Raw genomic sequence first — 17,511 nt, 5'->3', positions numbered from 1 at the left:
GTAACGTTGCATATGCACTGTGACAAAGATATGGATCCCAGATTGTAATATGTATGGCATAGCGCTGTGCGTTATAACATAGGCATCGAGGAAGGCACGTTAGATGGGGCAATATAACCCGTGCGAAGGCAAGTGTGGCACGACATATTCACAGGGTGGTGTTACAGTGCACATGGGCTAGAGAGTGTCATAGCATACGCACTAGCTGGTGGAATACAACACAGAGGTGTGAGGCACTCGGCGGGCACTGGTGGGTGTAACACAGCATTGGGCTCAGCCAGGAGCACACTGTGACTCTCAAGTGAGGTTCGTCTTCTTTCCAGAGAGTGAAATAAAAAGTATTACACATCCGGCATTGGATGTGTGTTTTATTAACCGTGAGGGGAGTTTCTTGCATAGTTTGGTCGAATTTTTGTGGAATCCCCTTTGAATGGCTTGGTGTGCGTGTATATTAAATGTGCCCGTCAATAGCTACCCATGTTTGTATAAATAAACGACAAGGGTGTCTACTTGGAGAGTACCCACCGGCGGGGGTGCCGGGATTAGGCACGGTAGGGCGTCAGACACGTCAGAGCTTCACTAGCGGTGTAAATACATTCCATGTGGATTCATTCTATGCATAGTTGCCTTTTAATGATTATCACGCAAATCGTCATGGTGATAGGTACATACAGTTTGTCCAGCATGTCCTAAGTGTTTCTATAAATATATATTTTTTTAAAATAATAAAAAACAAAGGCCGGCCCTGGGTGATGGGGTCCCCGGGGCCATAAGTGGCCTGAGGAGGGGGCAACGCAGCCCCCCCCTAAAGAATAAAAAAAAAAAAAGGCCTTGACCCGGGGGTTGGGGTCCCCGGGGCCGATTAAGGCCTTGGGAGGGCCACATTTTTTTTTTTAAACAAAAAAATTAGGGTGCAGGCCCTGGGGTATGGGGACCCCAGGGCCAATAAATTAGAAAAATAAGGGGGGCCACACAGCCCTCCTTCTTAAAAAAATAAATAAAAGACCGGCATCGCGCCGGAGGCCACGCCCCCTCCTAGCAGCACTCTGCAAATGCACCCCCTGGCCAGTTGTAAGTTGGGGAATTAATTCCCCTTCAATACTTAGGGTCCCTGAGGGCCAACTAGCCCAACAGGTATCTCCAGTATGCGCCAGGGAACTGCGTGGCAGACAGGTGTTCTGAGGCCACGCCCCTTTTTACACCTCTATGCAACGCAGCTCTGTGGCGCTTACTGGAGGTACTTAGTGGGCTAGTTTGACCCTAGGGACCCTTAAGGATTCAAGGGGACTTAATCTCTCAACTTAGAATGGCCACAGGGCGCGTTTACACATTGGTGAAGGGAGGGGACGGGGCCTGAGGTGACATGTGCAAACACGCCCTGTGGCACGTTTTAAGTTGGGGAAATAATTCCCCTTCAATCCTGAGTGCCCCTGGGGGCCAACTAGCCCAACAGGTATGTCCAGTATGCGCCAGGGAGCTGCGTTGCAGACAGGTGTTCTGAGGCCACCCCCCTTTTTACACCTCTATGCAACGCAGCTCTGTGGCGCTTACTGAAGGTACCTAGTGGTCTAGTTGGACCCTAGGGACCCCCAGGATTCAAGGGGACTTAATCTCCCAACTTAAAATGGCCACAGGGCGTGTTTACACAGTGGGGAAGTGAGGGGACGGGGCCTGAGATGACGTGTGCAAACACGCCCTGTGGCGCGTTTTAAGAGGTAGTTTTAATCACCTGCCCTATTATATACTAGGGGCTTACAGAGGAGGTCATGCTGATCACAGGGGGACCCCAACGCATAGTGTTACCTAGTGTATGTAGGTGTTTTCACTGTATTCTGAGTGTCTTTTAACATAGCACTGGCTCTAGGACTGGTTAGTCAGACTCAGTTAACACCAGTATCCGTCTGAAAAAGTTGAGGGTACAGGATGATTTTGCAACAAGGCTTCTTTCTGTTCTTCTGTTTGTTCTTTCTGCACGTTATCCTGCTTCCTGCACTCTTCTTCGTCTTTGAGGACTTCTGTTGCTTCTTTCTGCATTACTTTTTTTTCTTTCTGTGCGTTTTTTCTTCTTTCTTCACATGTCCTATCTCTGTAGCCATAGTTAGAAATTAGCATTTAAAAAACCTTTGAAATTCACTGAAAAAACCATAGGTTTTAGGCACGTTATAGTTAGGAATTAGCATTTAAAAAACCTTAGAAATTCACTGAAAAAACCATAGGTTTCAGGGGCGTTATAGTTAGTTGGACTTTTCACTCGTACAAAAGCATTGAAATTCCCCCGTTATAGTTAGTTCAGCTAACTATAACTCGCACGCCCGCAATGCACTGCTGATGACGTCACATATTACATCACTCATGACATGGTCAGTGACATCACTCATGACATCACTGATGACATCACTGATGACATCTCAAATGACATCACTGATGACATCACTGATGACATCATCCAGTGAATGTGTGTTTTTCTGAAAATTACATATGTTTTATATATGTATATCTCAAGGTCGATGGAAGAATAAATGGGTATATAAGTGTCTAAATGGATGATTTGTTTTTGAAAAATAGATTGTATAACTGACTGATTAAGTGTATCTTAGTGAATACATGGCTTAGTGAGTAATGTTTAAATATGTAAATATCTGTATCAGTCTCTCACTTTGTGTATAAGTGGCTGCATGGGTTGGTGAGTAGCTACATGAGTGTCTATATAGGTTATTAGTTGGTTTTTTGAGTATCAGAATGAGTGTCTGAGTGTCTGTATGGTTCGGTGGGGGTATTACGTAGTGCATAAGTGCATGAATGGGCGACTCACTGTTTGTATGTGTTGAAGACAGCATGTGTGCAGGACTGTATTGGTGGATGAGTGTGTGCATGGGTGTGTTAGTGAGTGAATGACTTTCTCAATAGTGTCTTTATGAGTAACTACATATGTTTTAAACTAGTATATGTGACTATTGGTGTATATAAGTGAGTATATGTGAGAGAGAGAGATTGAAATAGTTCCTGTATGAATAAGTATGTGTTTATATAAGTGATTGTTTAAAAGACTAAGTATGTGTAAGTTTCTGTAGAAGTAAGTGTGGTGGTGTGTGTACAACTGTATATGCAAGTAAATGGATGTTTGATTCTTTATTAGCATGAGTGACTATGTGTGTGAGTAACTCTATGGATGAGTGGCATTGTGTAAGAGGTTGTATAGGTGTATGAGTACATATGATGAGTGAGTACATGTATGAGTGACTGTATAGGATTGTTGGTGAATGAGTGGATGTGTATGTGGATCTTAGAATTACTGAATAGGTTGTTGTAACTGATATTGGTATGTCCATTGTTTTGAAAATTTTAGTTTCTATTTTTGAATGTGTGTATCAAAGGTTATATTAGGGGGAGAGGAGGTCTGCCACTCTATCACAAAGATGATGTCATCAGTGATGTCATTTGAGATGTCATCAGTGATGTCATGAGTGATGTCACTGACCATGTCATGAGTGATGTAATATGTGACGTCATCAGCAGTGCATTGCGGGCGCGCGAGTTATAGTTAGCTGAACTAACTATAACGGGTGAATTTCAATGCTTTTGTACGAGTGAAAAGTCCAGCTAACTATAACGCCCCTGAAACCTATGGTTTTTTCAGTGAATTTCTAAGGTTTTTAAAATGCTAATTCCTAACTATAACGTGCCTGAAACCTATGGTTTTTTCAGTGAATATATATATATACATATATATATATATATATATATATATATATATATATATATATCCACACGTTGTTTCGGCGAACAAATGACGGGCATCCAAGTCGGGTTGTGGCTCGATAGCGGACGACACCGCTTCTGTATACTGATGAACACTTTAACCCTTTCGTGAAAGAACAAGCCACTCCGGTTAAGTTTGGAAGAGATAGATTTTACTGGCAAGAAAACAGATGTGTTTCAACTGGATCACTGACGAAATATCGAGAAGGAGAATATCGAATTGCCAAAATATCGAAGGAAAAATATAGAATGCCAAAATATCGAAGCCCTATCTCCAAACAGGTAAGTACAAAAATATAGAATCCAAAATATCGTTGTAAAAAATATAGTTAGTCACAATATCGAATTATTTTAAATGACTTAATATAAATGTAGAATTAATGAAATAAAACATATAATTAACTGAAACATACTTAAAAATACTTAAATAACTTTAAAATTAATAAATAATTAATGTAAGAAAAAAAAAACATATATATTAACGTAATATTAATTTCAAAAATGCAACATTTTTTGCGTAGGATAGCGGGCGGGTAAAATTTACTATTACCACTCCAGTAAGTGCAATAGTAGAGAAAGCGTTGGATAGCGGGAGGGTAAAAATTACTATTCCCACTCCAGAGAGTGCAACAGTAGGGAAAGCGTTCGATAGTGGGAGGGTAAAAATTAGTATTCCCACTCCAGACAGTGCAATAATAGGGAAAGCATTGGATAGCGTAGGGGAAAAAATTAATATTCACACAGGACACAAGAGGACCTCATCACCCCACCAGCAGTGCACCAGAAGCCACGTTTACAGAGTGGTGTAAAAAGGGGCGTGGCCTCAGACCACTTCTCTACAACACAGCTCTGTGGCGCTTAATGGAGGTACCTGGTGGGCTAGTTGGCCACCAGGGACCCTCAGGATTGAAGGGGACTTAATCCCCCAATTTACAACGTGCCAGGGGGCATGTTTGCAGACTTTTTATGTCACGCCCCGCCCCCTCCCTGCACCACTGTGCAAATGCGCCCCCTGGTGCATTGTAAGTTGGGGGATTAAGTCTCCTTGAATCCTGAGGATCTCTGGGGGCCCACCAGGTACCTCCAGTAAGCGCCACAGAGCTGCATTGCAGAGAGGTCTAAAAAGGGGCGGGGCCTCCGGCGAGTTGACGGTTTCTTTTTTCTTTTTTTTATTCTTATTTTATGGGAGGGGCGCGGTGTGGCCCCCCTTCCTTGGGCCACTGTTGGCCCCGGGGACCGCATACCCTGGGGGCCTGAGCATTTTCTTAGTTTTTTTTTTTTTTAAACAAACTGGAAGGGGGCCGCATGGTGCCCCTTCCCTGGGCCACTATTAGCCCTGGGAACCCCATCCCCTGGGGCCTGGCCTGGTTTATTTTTTTAATTAAAATTTCACAGGAGGGGGGCCATGTGGCCCTCCACCCAGGCCACTTCTACCACCGGGGAACCCATCCCCCGGGACCTGGCCTGACCATTGGGGACCATGGGGGAAGCCTCAATGACCCCTCGGCCCCGCCACCTCCCCGCCTCCTGCGGGAGCTGGCATTGCTTTTGAGCAAGGGGAGCTGCTAACATGCAGCTCCCCTTGCTCAAAAGCAATTCTGCTTTGCTTCATTTGAAGGAAGAGCATGTTTTCCTGCTCTCGGTTCAATGAAGCAAAGCAGATTTTGCTATGACAGGGCGGGAGCTGTGCGACTCCCGCCCTGCCATAGCACACGGCAATGTCCTGGGGTGGGCACCCCGGGACATTGCAGGAGCCGGCCCTGGTTGGTGGCAGTCCCCTGGGCCATCAAGGGCGCGGCCCCCCTCCCATCGAGTACAATGCCCCAGGGAGATGGTGGTCCCCGGGGCTTGTGGGCCTATGAGGCTCCCCTGCCTCTAAATAATCAAAGTCCTGGGTAGGTGGTGGTCCCCGGGGTTGGGGGGCATGCAAGACCCCATTAATAAAGAAAGCCCTGGGGAGGTGGCGGTCCCCTGGGCTTGGGGGGCCCGTGAGGCCCCCCGCACTTATTTAGGCATGCCCCAGGAAGGTGGTAGTCCCTGGGGCAGCGTGGGGGCAGGAGCCCCCCCAAGCTTTTTTTAAAACAAAGCCCCGGGGAGCTGGTGGTCCCTGGGGCTGCAGGGGGCCGCGAGCCCCCTCGCATTCAATAAACTAAGCCCCGGGGAGGTGCAGGTCACCGGGGCTGCGGGGGCCCCCGCAGGCCCCCACTAATTAAATAGGTACTGCCCCCAGGACCTGGGCCACCCGGAGGCTTAAGAATAACGGAGCACTGGAGCCCACGCTTCATTTTCTTTTTATTTTCTCTGCTGGATTCACGACCCCAGATTGAATTCGGGTGATTTTTATTTTTTTTAAATGCTTTTTTTGGCCCTAGGGGTCCTTGTGGGACCCCCTGAGCAGGCCTAGGGGGTCAGGATGTTTGTACCCTGCCCCCCTTTCTTGTTTTTCACATTTGTATTTACTCTTTTCTTGTGACTCGGTTACCGAGTCACAAGATGGCTGCCATCACTTCCTGGTTTGGAGTGTTGGCAGCCAATCAGAGTGAAGGTCGTGCCCGGGATGGTTTGCAAACCCTCCTCGGTGCCCAGATATTGAAACAATTTTTTTTCTGATTACTCAGGAACTACTGAACGGATTTACACCATTTAAAAAAAGGGCTCTTTCTGAACCAAGACCTACCTTTTTGCCAAAGTTGGTGTAAATCTGTTCAGCAGTTTGGGCTGTAGCTTTGTCTAAAGTTCCTATGGAAATTAACATGGGGAAAACGTGTTTTGGGACCCACCTTTTTTCTCAGTCCCCGCTGGATGAATCACCCCAAAACTTTCAGGAGCTGACCGGAGCGCCCCATTAGTTTTGAAAATTTCGCGAATATTCATCAACCGGTGCCAAAGATATTGGCAAAAGAGAAAACACTTTTTGACTAGAAACGAGGTCCTAACTATAACTACCTACTGGCGAACGGCAGTAGGTAATATATATATATACCTATATATATATATACTTGTGTTTGCCTGTACAGAGAGAAAGAGAGAGAGACAATACATCATGGGTAACTGTGTTATATCATCTAATATTGCCACAGACGAGTTTGTAAACCATGAGGCAGAAGCCGAAGTGATTTGTAAGTATCACCAGTATTCCAAGACAGGTCATTTTAACCCCTTTGCAGCGGCGCGAATTCTGCTGTGGCGCTGAGGAGGTGCGGGGTGAGCGCGGCGCCGTCATGCTCGTGACGGAACCACTCCGTCATGAGTCACGAGCGAGCTGTGCTCATGACGGAGTGGTTCCGTCACGACTCCGCCCACTCGTTAATTCGCCCGCACAGGCGGGGAATCAGCGACGCGTGGGCGGAGCGGCCACAGCATGACGGAACCACTCTGTCATGAGCACACGCCGCCCGTGGCTCTTGACGGAGTGGTTGCATCATGGGCACGCAAGGGGTTAATATTACATGTTTGTTTTGGTGTAGTCAGATTGAAAAGCTGCTCATTATCAAAGAGTAACAGTGGCCATTAATTTGACTTTTTTGCCCCATAACTCAGATAACCACGCTACCTAATGTTCTCCATGCAACATAAATCTGCTGACCGTGATGCTGGTGAACCCTCTTCAGAGTGGTTTGGGGGCTTTATTATCATTATTATGATGAAATGCATACTTCACAAGAAACCGCGAAATATTTGCCATGTTTCATGGTTTCCTGTGAAATATGAGATTTAGACCTAAAAAAAAGATACAAACACGTACAAAAATATATATACGAATGTAGCACATATTATTTTTGCATTATTGAGTGCCTTAACAGGACTTGATTCCAGTGAACATTCATAAAGAGCAAGTCATATCAGGCACTCCTCTGAGGCTGCAAGGGGCAATTAAGGCTTAGTGCCTGATTCAAAGTTTGGTGCATGGATACAACATCACAACGAATGTACCATCCTCCTTTTTACAAGAGTTTTACATACTGATATACTTGTGGCATGGCGACTGGATTTTCGTCTCATTTGTGATTGAGTAACCTGTGCACCAAACTCCAAATCAGGCCTTGTAACGTGCTACCCATTGCTACCAATAAGTGACATATTTCATGCAAGCAGAGGCTTGCCATATTGTACTCGCAAATTTGCAGGTAAAGATGCAAGCAGGGAAAACGTTCTTAGGTATGTGTATGGAAATGAGTGGCATCGATGTATTTGGATGTAGCAAAGAAACATCAACTTATTCCACCATCAATCTCAGGCCATCATGTTTTAGGGAACTGTTTCACAAAGAAAAGTGAAATGGAATAATGTTTAATTAACAGTGGAATGTGCAGTTTTAAAGACATCTTTATTGCAGTATCCCAGTCTTCTGTCCTGGTTTACAAATGCGTGCTTATGATTCTCACAAACATGCGAATGTCTTCGACTTTAGTCATTATTTGATACGCTTTGAAAAGCTTTATGTTCAACGCACTTTCATCAGCATGTTCAAACGGTGTAGTATTTTATTGGAGTTTAAAGTGCAACTGCAATTTGCCACGTGAATTTTTAATTGCCTTGCTCTTGGAGCTATTCGAGATGAAGGTAAACTAAATTAAAAACAAAACTGTACATTACTTTTTCACTTTTGATTTGTTTTTTTAGATATTCCAATTATTTGTTTATTCCTTAAGTAGTTCTATTATTGTTACCCGATCTTCAGTTGTAGATTTGTATTCTGTTCCCTCTTCCCACCTACGCCTTCTGAACTATGATATTGTCAAAATGAAAATAGCGTTCGACTCTTTTTTATTGACAATTTTTCCCTTTTTGATATCTCACAGTTATTATGTCAATTTTATGGCCTATCTCTCTTATTAAAACCTGAAAACTTTTGCTCCATTTTTAAAATCCAAAACAGTTCCCTGGGGTTGTCTCCTTGGCAGATGAGCCACTCATTTAACCTGATTTTCCTTGCCTGCAACATTTTGGTTCCACAAACAGGATTCTGTCCCATCCTTCGTTTACCCATCTTTCGTAAGTAATGAACTTTCGCACCCTTCCTCAATTTGCACTAGCGGAAATGACCTTGGTGGATGGATTCGGGGGGGTGAACGGGTGTGAACATTTGATTTGTTCAGCATTCCATCCATAAATTGTTTACACAGCAGTTTTTGCCTTCAATGGGTTTGGCATTCCCAGAAATGGGTCCTTTGCTTGCTCTGCCACTGGATTTAAACTAGCCTGACTGATGAGGGGTGATACCCCGAAACAGGTTCCAGGATGCTTGTTTCAGGTCCAGGGACGACCTAGCTTGCCAGTCCGGGCTGGACTGTTCCCCTGAGGGGCAGGGTCAAGACTGATTTGCATATGACTGGGTCCAATCTGGATTGGCATGGTGGGCAAAAGAATGATGCATGGATTTAACTCAGATCTCTTGACAGGGGTTGAATGTCTGATTTGTTCAGCATTCCGTCCATCATTTGTTTGCACAGCAGTTCACTTTCACTGTAGCATATCGCTTTTTCAAGATAAGTTAAATATATAGCTCCAGATTCTTAAAACTGTCACGGAATGCAGAACAGCCCCCAAAGAGACTGTGCTGCATTGTGTGACATGGAGAGAGCAGGGGAGCACCATATTCACAGAGATATAACACTCCCCACCCTATTCTCTAGCGCCAGCGCTAATTTAAGCTGCTGTGCACTAAGCACACACCTTAGTGCCATAGTGGTACAGTGCATGCCTTAGTCTAATAACGATTTTGTACAGGAAGCGTACCCTTCCTGTAGATAATCTATGCCTAGACACTCTTCAAAGTGTTTTCTTACTTAGTATGTGTGCTGCACAGTGCAACACAAAGGCAAAGTCAGAAAATAATGGAGAAATGAAAACATTTCTCCTTTTAATGCCTGTGTTACAGCAGCATTAATTTTGGGTGCTAAACCATGTCTAGTGATGTTAGTAGATAGGATTAAGTGTCAAAAAGCATAAGTGGTTGTATGGGAACGCCCATGAACCACCCATGTACCGCCCCCTTAACGCAAAGTAATGCAAACTGCGTTTTATGCTTCTTTGCGTTACTTTTCTATGCAAACCAACGCTAATACCAACTAGTGTTGATTTGTTAATCCCCAAATAGGTTTAGCATCGGGTTAGCGTTACAAAAGTAACGCTAAACCCTTGTGAATCTGGGCCATACATTTTCTGAAATACATATAACTAAATATAATTAAAATATCAATTAAAAAAATAACACACATTACTATGAAATGCCATGAATGCTTATTTACAAACCAAATCCAAATCAAATTCTGGGGTGATCCTTTGTAAAAAAACTTTGAAGAATTAATGTTTGCTGTGAAAATCTGGTGAGGAGAAACGATGTAGAAATGCTAAACGCGGACACAAAGGACTCTATTTAAACCACCAAGAACAGTTTAAATAATGAGCTTTGTCATTCCCATGAACAGGAACTCATCCAAGACTAGTCTAAATGGGTCTCTCAGCAGAGTCTAGTAGTGGACTACAAATTGAAAGATCCATCCCTGTGCGTGTTATGTTCCACCAGATTATTTACCATATATAAATATATATTACAGAGGCTGATGTACAACTTTAGGAGCATCAGAGTATTCAATTTTAATAAAAGAAACGCAATGCTATTTCCCAACCTGATCAAGAAAATGGTGCAGCTCCGCTGCAAATTTTGCAGCGTTGAGCTGTGTCATTTCAGAAACACAGGGATGCACTGTATTTATAACAATACGGTGCACCCCTGTGTTTTACTTTGCCCTGGTATTAATATTAGCTGCCTTGCACCAACACAGACACCCTTGTGCAATAGTGCAAGGGTGCCTGAGTTGCAGGAAATTACTGTTTATGTGCTGGAAGGTGTCCCTTCTTGCACATAAACAATCACTAAAAGAGTTTTGCTCTTTCTATGTGTGCTACAGAATGCAGCACATATAGAAAAAGCTAAAACGAGGAGAAATAAATGTATTTCTCCTCATTGCGCGAATCTAACGCTTGCTTTTGCATAGCGTTAGTTTTTGGCGCTGCCTCAGATTTACAGATTCTTGTAAATCTAGGGCAGCTTCAAAAAGCAATAGGTGTTGTAGTGGAATACCCAGAGCAGCACCCATTGCATACCCCTATAATGCAGAAAACTGCACGAAAGGGTACTATATGTACATAGCGGCGTTGAGCCACGCAGAGAGGCTTAATACCACTTTGTGAGTAAGGTTAAAGGCATAGCGCCACCGGAACGTACAAAAAAGTGATGTTCCAGTGGCACAATCCCCTTGTAAATATGCCCCAATGTGTTTTCTGTTTTAACAAACTCAATTACTTTAAAAAGCAACTTGGTAAATATGCAGTTTCAATGGGAAGTTACATTTATATATTTGATTACATTAAGGAGGCTATGCGTTGTCTTCTTGGTCTTTCAGGAGGTGACGAGAATGTGGTGAAAGAATGCTTTATTTGGGTATACAAATATCCTTAAAAGAACACCTCAAAATTACAGCAGCAATACATGGGACAATAATTATTAAAATCTTAAAATTACTTTAAAAACTTCACTGATGAGTGAATGATAAAAAAGCAGAATGTGCAAACAACAATGACAGTGACATATAAAATGCATTCGATTTCGGGTCTTAACAATCAGCCATAAATGCAATCCAATGTTTCGTAAAGTAACAGCAGAATATACAGTGTAGTCAAATAGGATCAATTTTAGCAGCATAAAAAGAGTTGGAGTGTGGTACGGAATAGCTCCTAAAAGATAGCGTAATGGCGAGCCATTCCCGTTACTATCTGAAGGTGCGGTGTGCATGTCGTATAAAGATTGTAAAAGCAATATTTAGAGCTGTGTTATCTGGCATTAATGCTGCAATAATTGCTTGTCTACACGTCCGGATTCCCAGCCTGTTCCACTCAGATTTCAATTTTCGTCTACGTTGTGACATAAAAGTGGGACAGAGGCATACTATGTGGACCAGGGTTTCAGGAGTCGTGCCGCACCCTCTGCACATTACTTCCGCTGACAGACGGCGCCAGGCGGGCATGTCGTTTAAAAATTTCCATTCGCGCAGTCTGACAGCCATAAAACTGAGATTTAGGTGCAAGGGATAGGTGCAGGATAGATAGGAGGCGGGGGATAGGTGACCATACGAACTCATTGTAGCCCATGCGTGTCTGCGTTTGGCAAAGTGAGCTTTGTCAATAAGTAGGGACCTTGTTCGAATACATTTCTTAATGCTAGTTTTAAATGCTGACCTACTGGGTTTAAGGTCCCATAGGGCACCCGCAGACAATTCTTGAATCGAATCCTTAAAAAGACGGCTATAAGAGCCGCATGGGTTTTTCTGGGAAATGTCCAACCAAATTAAAGACTCCAATGAGCCTGTGTTTGCTTGTCTCAGTTTGTGGCACAGATTTAAATACAATCCTGTGCCAGAAATTTCATAATTTATTAAGCCTAGTTCAAGTCGAATCTGGGCAGCTGAGGCAGTTTTGGGCAGATGAAGAGTTTTTTTATAGATTTTGATCCCAGATTGGTTAAAAATGGAGTTTAGTTTCCCCCTTAAAATCTCAACACCGTATGTCAGTACCGGCCCAATATTTGCTCTCATAACTTCCAGTAATGGTGATCGACTTGGGCCGGACAAAGATCTTGAAAGCTTGCAAAAATTCACCTGAAGGGTCATAGCTTTAACTGAGATGTCCCTACGCTGTTTGTTAAAGTTGCCCCTGGAGTCGAAATTGACCCCTAGATATTTATATGCATTGCCTATTGTGAGACTCATATTGTTATACAGCCATCCTCCACCACGGTAACGTTTTCTACCAAAGATAACCACTTGGGTTTTCTTTAAATTGACCTCTAGACTATTCGTGGTGGTATATATGTCTAGTTTATTTAGTAGCCTTTGCAGCCCTACCCGTGTCAGGCTGAAAAGGACCAGGTCACTGGCATATAAAAGATTACTTATTGATACACCTATTGAAAAAGAAAGAGTATGCAGTTCCTCAGTAAGATGGGGGGGGTTTTGTGGATGCAAAGAAGAGACCGTAAGAAAGAGGAATACCTCTATTCGGAACTAGGGTCCTCACACACCCAGCAAGCTAGGTGTCATGCTTCATCATATGGACCTGCTCCTCGTCGGGCCGGCGCTGCAATGCCCGACGGGCACCCTAAAAGGGGCTCTTTGGCGGAGATCTTTAGTTCCTGGCCGTATGATGCAGCTCAAATAGGTCCTGAGGAATTGCCACGGATCACTAGGACCACCGGGCAAGAAACATGTCGACCAGTACAGATGAGCTTAGCCAAGTTGAATCATAACATCAGCTAGCTGCCACTCTGTTTTCTTTTTATTCAGGTGGAGAGCCACCCTTAATAAAACTAGATTTTTGGACTCTCCAACTTGTTTTAACTCACTTACCTGCACTCACGTCTACACCACTAGGTCCCTCTCACACACACTGCATCATACGGCCAGGAACTAAAGATCTCCGCCAAAGAGCCCCTTTTAGGGTGCCCGTCGGGCATTGCAGCGCCGGCCCGACGAGGAGCAGGTCCATATGATGAAGCATGACACCTAGCTTGCTGGGTGTGTGAGGACCCTAGTTCCGAATAGAGGTATTCCTCTTTCTTACGGTCTCTTCTTTGCATCCACAAAACCCCCCCCATCTTACTGAGGAACTGCATACTCTTTCTTTTTCAATATGATTAACTGGGCATGTATGCTGGACCTTCTTAAATAAAAGCCCATCAGTCCCTCCTTTGTTTACATTATTGATACACCTCCCATCTTGGGAGAATGGCTATTTGTTTCATCAAGGGAGGGTGGTAGGTCCGCTATGAACAGATTGAAAAGGAGGGGGGCCAGCACACATCCCTGTTTAACTCCTCCGGATGTCATAATTTTCCGAGAGAGATGTGTGCCAGTCCCCAACTTCACTTGGACCCATGTGCCCGAGTACAGTTGGATGATCGCATCCAAGAGTTTAGCTGGAACCCCCCATTTTTTTAACTTTACCCATAGGGCAGCCCTTGGTACCCGATCGAATGCAGCTTTAAAATCTACAAAGCAGCAAAAGACCACCCTAGAAGTAACTAATACTTTGTCAACAATTATGGATAGTGTCAGTAGGTTGCTCACAGTGCCGGAGTTGGCGGTAAAGCCGGTTTGGTTCATTGGGATCAAGTTGTTCTGCTCGGCCCAGGATCTCAGCTCCTCCAGTAGGATTCCAGCATAAAACTTGGCCTCAATGTCTAATAGTGCAATTAATCTGTAGTTATTTGGCGAAGCATGAGAGCCTGACTTGTAGATCGGGTGAATTATTGCACCTCGCCATGAGTCCAGTATAGTTGAGCTTGTCCAAACAAAGTTGAAGAGATAAGTTAAGTATCTTGACCATTGGTCAATATTTGTTTTAAACAAGGCCTGTGGGAGGCCATTTGGATCCGGAGCCCCATCAGTTCTTGCTTTTGATAGGACTTTGGTAACCGTTTCTTGACTGACCTGAAGGTGTTCACTGCGAGGGTCTAAACAGATCGTGGGCCTACTCCAGTTCAGATGTAAGTTTGTTAACGCTGGGTTAGAGGCACGTGAAACTGTAGACTCTGAGACCGCAGAGGCCCTGAAGTGGTCTGATAAATAAGCGAACCAGTCAGCTTCAGCAATGTTTGCTGACCCCAGTCTGGAAGAGCTGGAGTTTTGGCAGTTAATTAATGCCCAGAATGTTCTAGAGTTGGAATTTTTGCTCTCCCATAAAAGTTTACACCAAAATTGGTCTAAGTGGCGTCATTTGTCAGTTTGTATAGCCTCCCTGAATAGTTTTTCGTTGGTTTTATACCCATTCAAGTACTCATTGTTACCTGGGGATGACTTGAGGGACCGCAGAGCTTTTCTCTCGATTTCTTCAATACCCTGGTTTGGCTGGAGATTGAAAACTGCCAGCTGAAAGGAGTCTTGTGAGCATGTTGTTTGGATGGAAAAAGACTTATCAATTGGGAACAGAAGGACGACCACGCACCAGTGGGGGAAACCACTGAATCCGTACTTTCTGTTATAAAGAGCGAACATGCTTTCATAATGTTTGAACTGATATCGTCATTCCATCTTAACCGCTTTAGGTTTTCTGTGAAGACTCCTGGGCATGTTGTTGAAGCCAATTTGTGGTAGTCAGGGTGAGTGTTAAGGGACACCACTTGTGGACGGTGATCGCTTTCTGATCGAGGAAGAATGCTATAATTACCCAAGTGGTGAAACAGCACTAAGTTACAGATGGTATAATCTAAATATGAGCATTTACGGCCGTTTTTCCAGGACCAGTTAGGTGGAGTATCGTTTGTGGATGTGCCATTCATTACCAGAAAACCTATGCTGTAAAATTGCAGCACACAAAGTTCGCCAAGGCCACAGTGCACTTGGTTTGTGGGTTTGGACTGTGTCATGTCTTCCGTAGATATGGATGACAAAAGCCCTTCGTAATCAATGGGATTACCCTGAAAAAGATTAGTATTAAAGTCTCCGGCGATAATGTAATCTGAATGGGGGTGTTCCACCACCAGGTCACACACGATTTTCAATAAGCATGTTAAATGGGCCTTTTTTGAGCGGGTGCTCGGATTAATGTACACATTCAAGAATAGAAGGGATCGCTGTTTATTCCATGCACTTATTTTGACTCCGAGTAACCAGTCTTCATCAAAGTTCAATGGCTCAATCAGACCTTTTAGGTTATTTGAGACATAGATCGACAGACAGACTTTGGGGTGGCCGTAGAGACTGGATCTAATTGCCGGTTTCCAGAATTCAATGAACCCTATAACTGGACTGATTTGAGAAGCCCATGTTTCCTGGAGGGCTATTAGATCATGACCAAAAATAAAGGAGTGCGTCTCCAGGTTGGTGGTTTTCTGAGAGAGACCACTGATATTCCATGAACATAGAGTAAACAGTGACTGTGAATGGGGGGTCGGGGGAATTATAGGAGGGGATGAATAGCATCTTAAATGGCCATGAGCCTTGCGAGATTGAACTGCACGGTGATCGTCGCGTAGTCAATCTAATGTATTACGAGACAGGGCGGCTGATAGCCAACCCCAGTCAGAGTTTTTAACGGAGTTCGAGTGATTAGATGGTCCATATGCAGTTGATTGTATTGATCCTAAGGCGTTTTTTAAGATATAGTATGGCCTATTGTTCTCTCCAGACCTAAATCTATCAGATCTTAGCGAGGTGGGGGACTGCTGTAATAGCATTGTGGGGTAGCCTGGACTGGAATGGGGTAAATTTTAATGTCCCATTCCCGGAATGTGTCCTTTTGATCTAAGAAAACTCGTGCCCAAGTGGTAGACTTGAAAGTCACCAGGGTTACCTCTGAGGGTTGGTTGCCCCTTGGAGGGAGAAATTCAATAGACTCGATGTCGTCCGAAGACAAACCCTCACAACCCGGAACTCCGTTTGCTAATTAAATTATATTTGATCTGTTGAGTGTGTCCTGCCGACCTTTAGATTTATATTCGGGGGCAAGTAGAATTTTTAAATGCTGTAAATCGCTTTTAGCGATATCAGTATTCTGGTTTAAGTTGGGCTGAATGGTTTTGACAATTGGAAAGTCTGAGTGTGCACCCTGTTGGGGTTGGGGAGGGTCCCATGTGGCTTGCCTGAATATCCGAGGATCATTCAATGAAATTGGTGTATTGTTAGAGTTTGTAGTATGGAAAGTGGATCTATGCCGGGATGGACTTAACGGCATTGCTAATTGGGGTTGAGGAATTATAGCTGATGGCCTCGTTGTAATTAAGTCATTAGATTTGCCTCTTGGTTTATTTATATCCGGCTGGGACTCTAATACCCCGTTTACAACTGATAGGGAACTTTGCTCATAGCTGCTCGCAGTGATCTGTTGATTGGCAGATGAGGGTAAATCTACCATATGAGGGCTTTGAGAAGAACTTAGTGGCATTGCTGAGGGTTGTGGGGCATTTAAGGTGTTTTTATTGGTGGCAATTGAAAACACCGGGAATAGTTTAGGGTGGTCGACTTTTATGCTAGGTATTATTTTATTCCTTTGTTTTCGCTGGCGCTTGCGCTCTCTCTTACTACAGGGTAACGAGGAGGGATGATGTGTTTCTGGGAAGGATGAAACAACAGCATCTGGATTGCTACTAGTCCCTGCCACGTTGTTGTCGATAGAAGTGGGAGGCCCATTTGCTAACTGAGGGTTTGTGACCGCTTGTACAAACGGAGCCTCCGGACAGGGGGTGACTTGGGCTTGATATGAGATAGCTTGGTGGGCGGTCTGTGTCATGGAGGGTTTGCGCTCCCCTCTTGTCTGAGACCCAGTAGGCGTTGGTGGCATGATATTAACCAGATCAGAATTATGACTGGGGATCGTTCTGGTATATTGATCTGGATGTTGTAGTGTGCCATCATACTTCAGCAATTTTACTTTGCTTAAAACACTAGTTAGAAAATCTGGAAGCGAGGAGAGGGAATCAATAATAGGCGAGCAGCAGCAGACTGACTGGACTAGTTTTGAGGATGCTTGCGCACTCATTATTAGATTGTTCAATTTATCCAGCTTGCTATCTATCCCTGCTGTCAACAGTGCTAGAGTGTTCAATAAGTCCACCTGGATATCTAGCTTGTCGGAGTGATGGTTTAGGGCCGTAACTGTGGATTGAAAAGTATGAAGTAGTTGAGGCCAAATACTCATGGTTATGAAGGTGTCATGGTCTAAGTTTGATTGGGATCTAGAGATGGGTGGGTTTTT

The sequence above is a fragment of the Triturus cristatus genome, chromosome 5_2 (assembly GCF_964204655.1).
Source record: "Triturus cristatus chromosome 5_2, aTriCri1.1, whole genome shotgun sequence".
Taxonomy (NCBI): domain Eukaryota; kingdom Metazoa; phylum Chordata; class Amphibia; order Caudata; family Salamandridae; genus Triturus; species Triturus cristatus.
Note: the sequence above shows the minus strand (reverse complement) of the source record.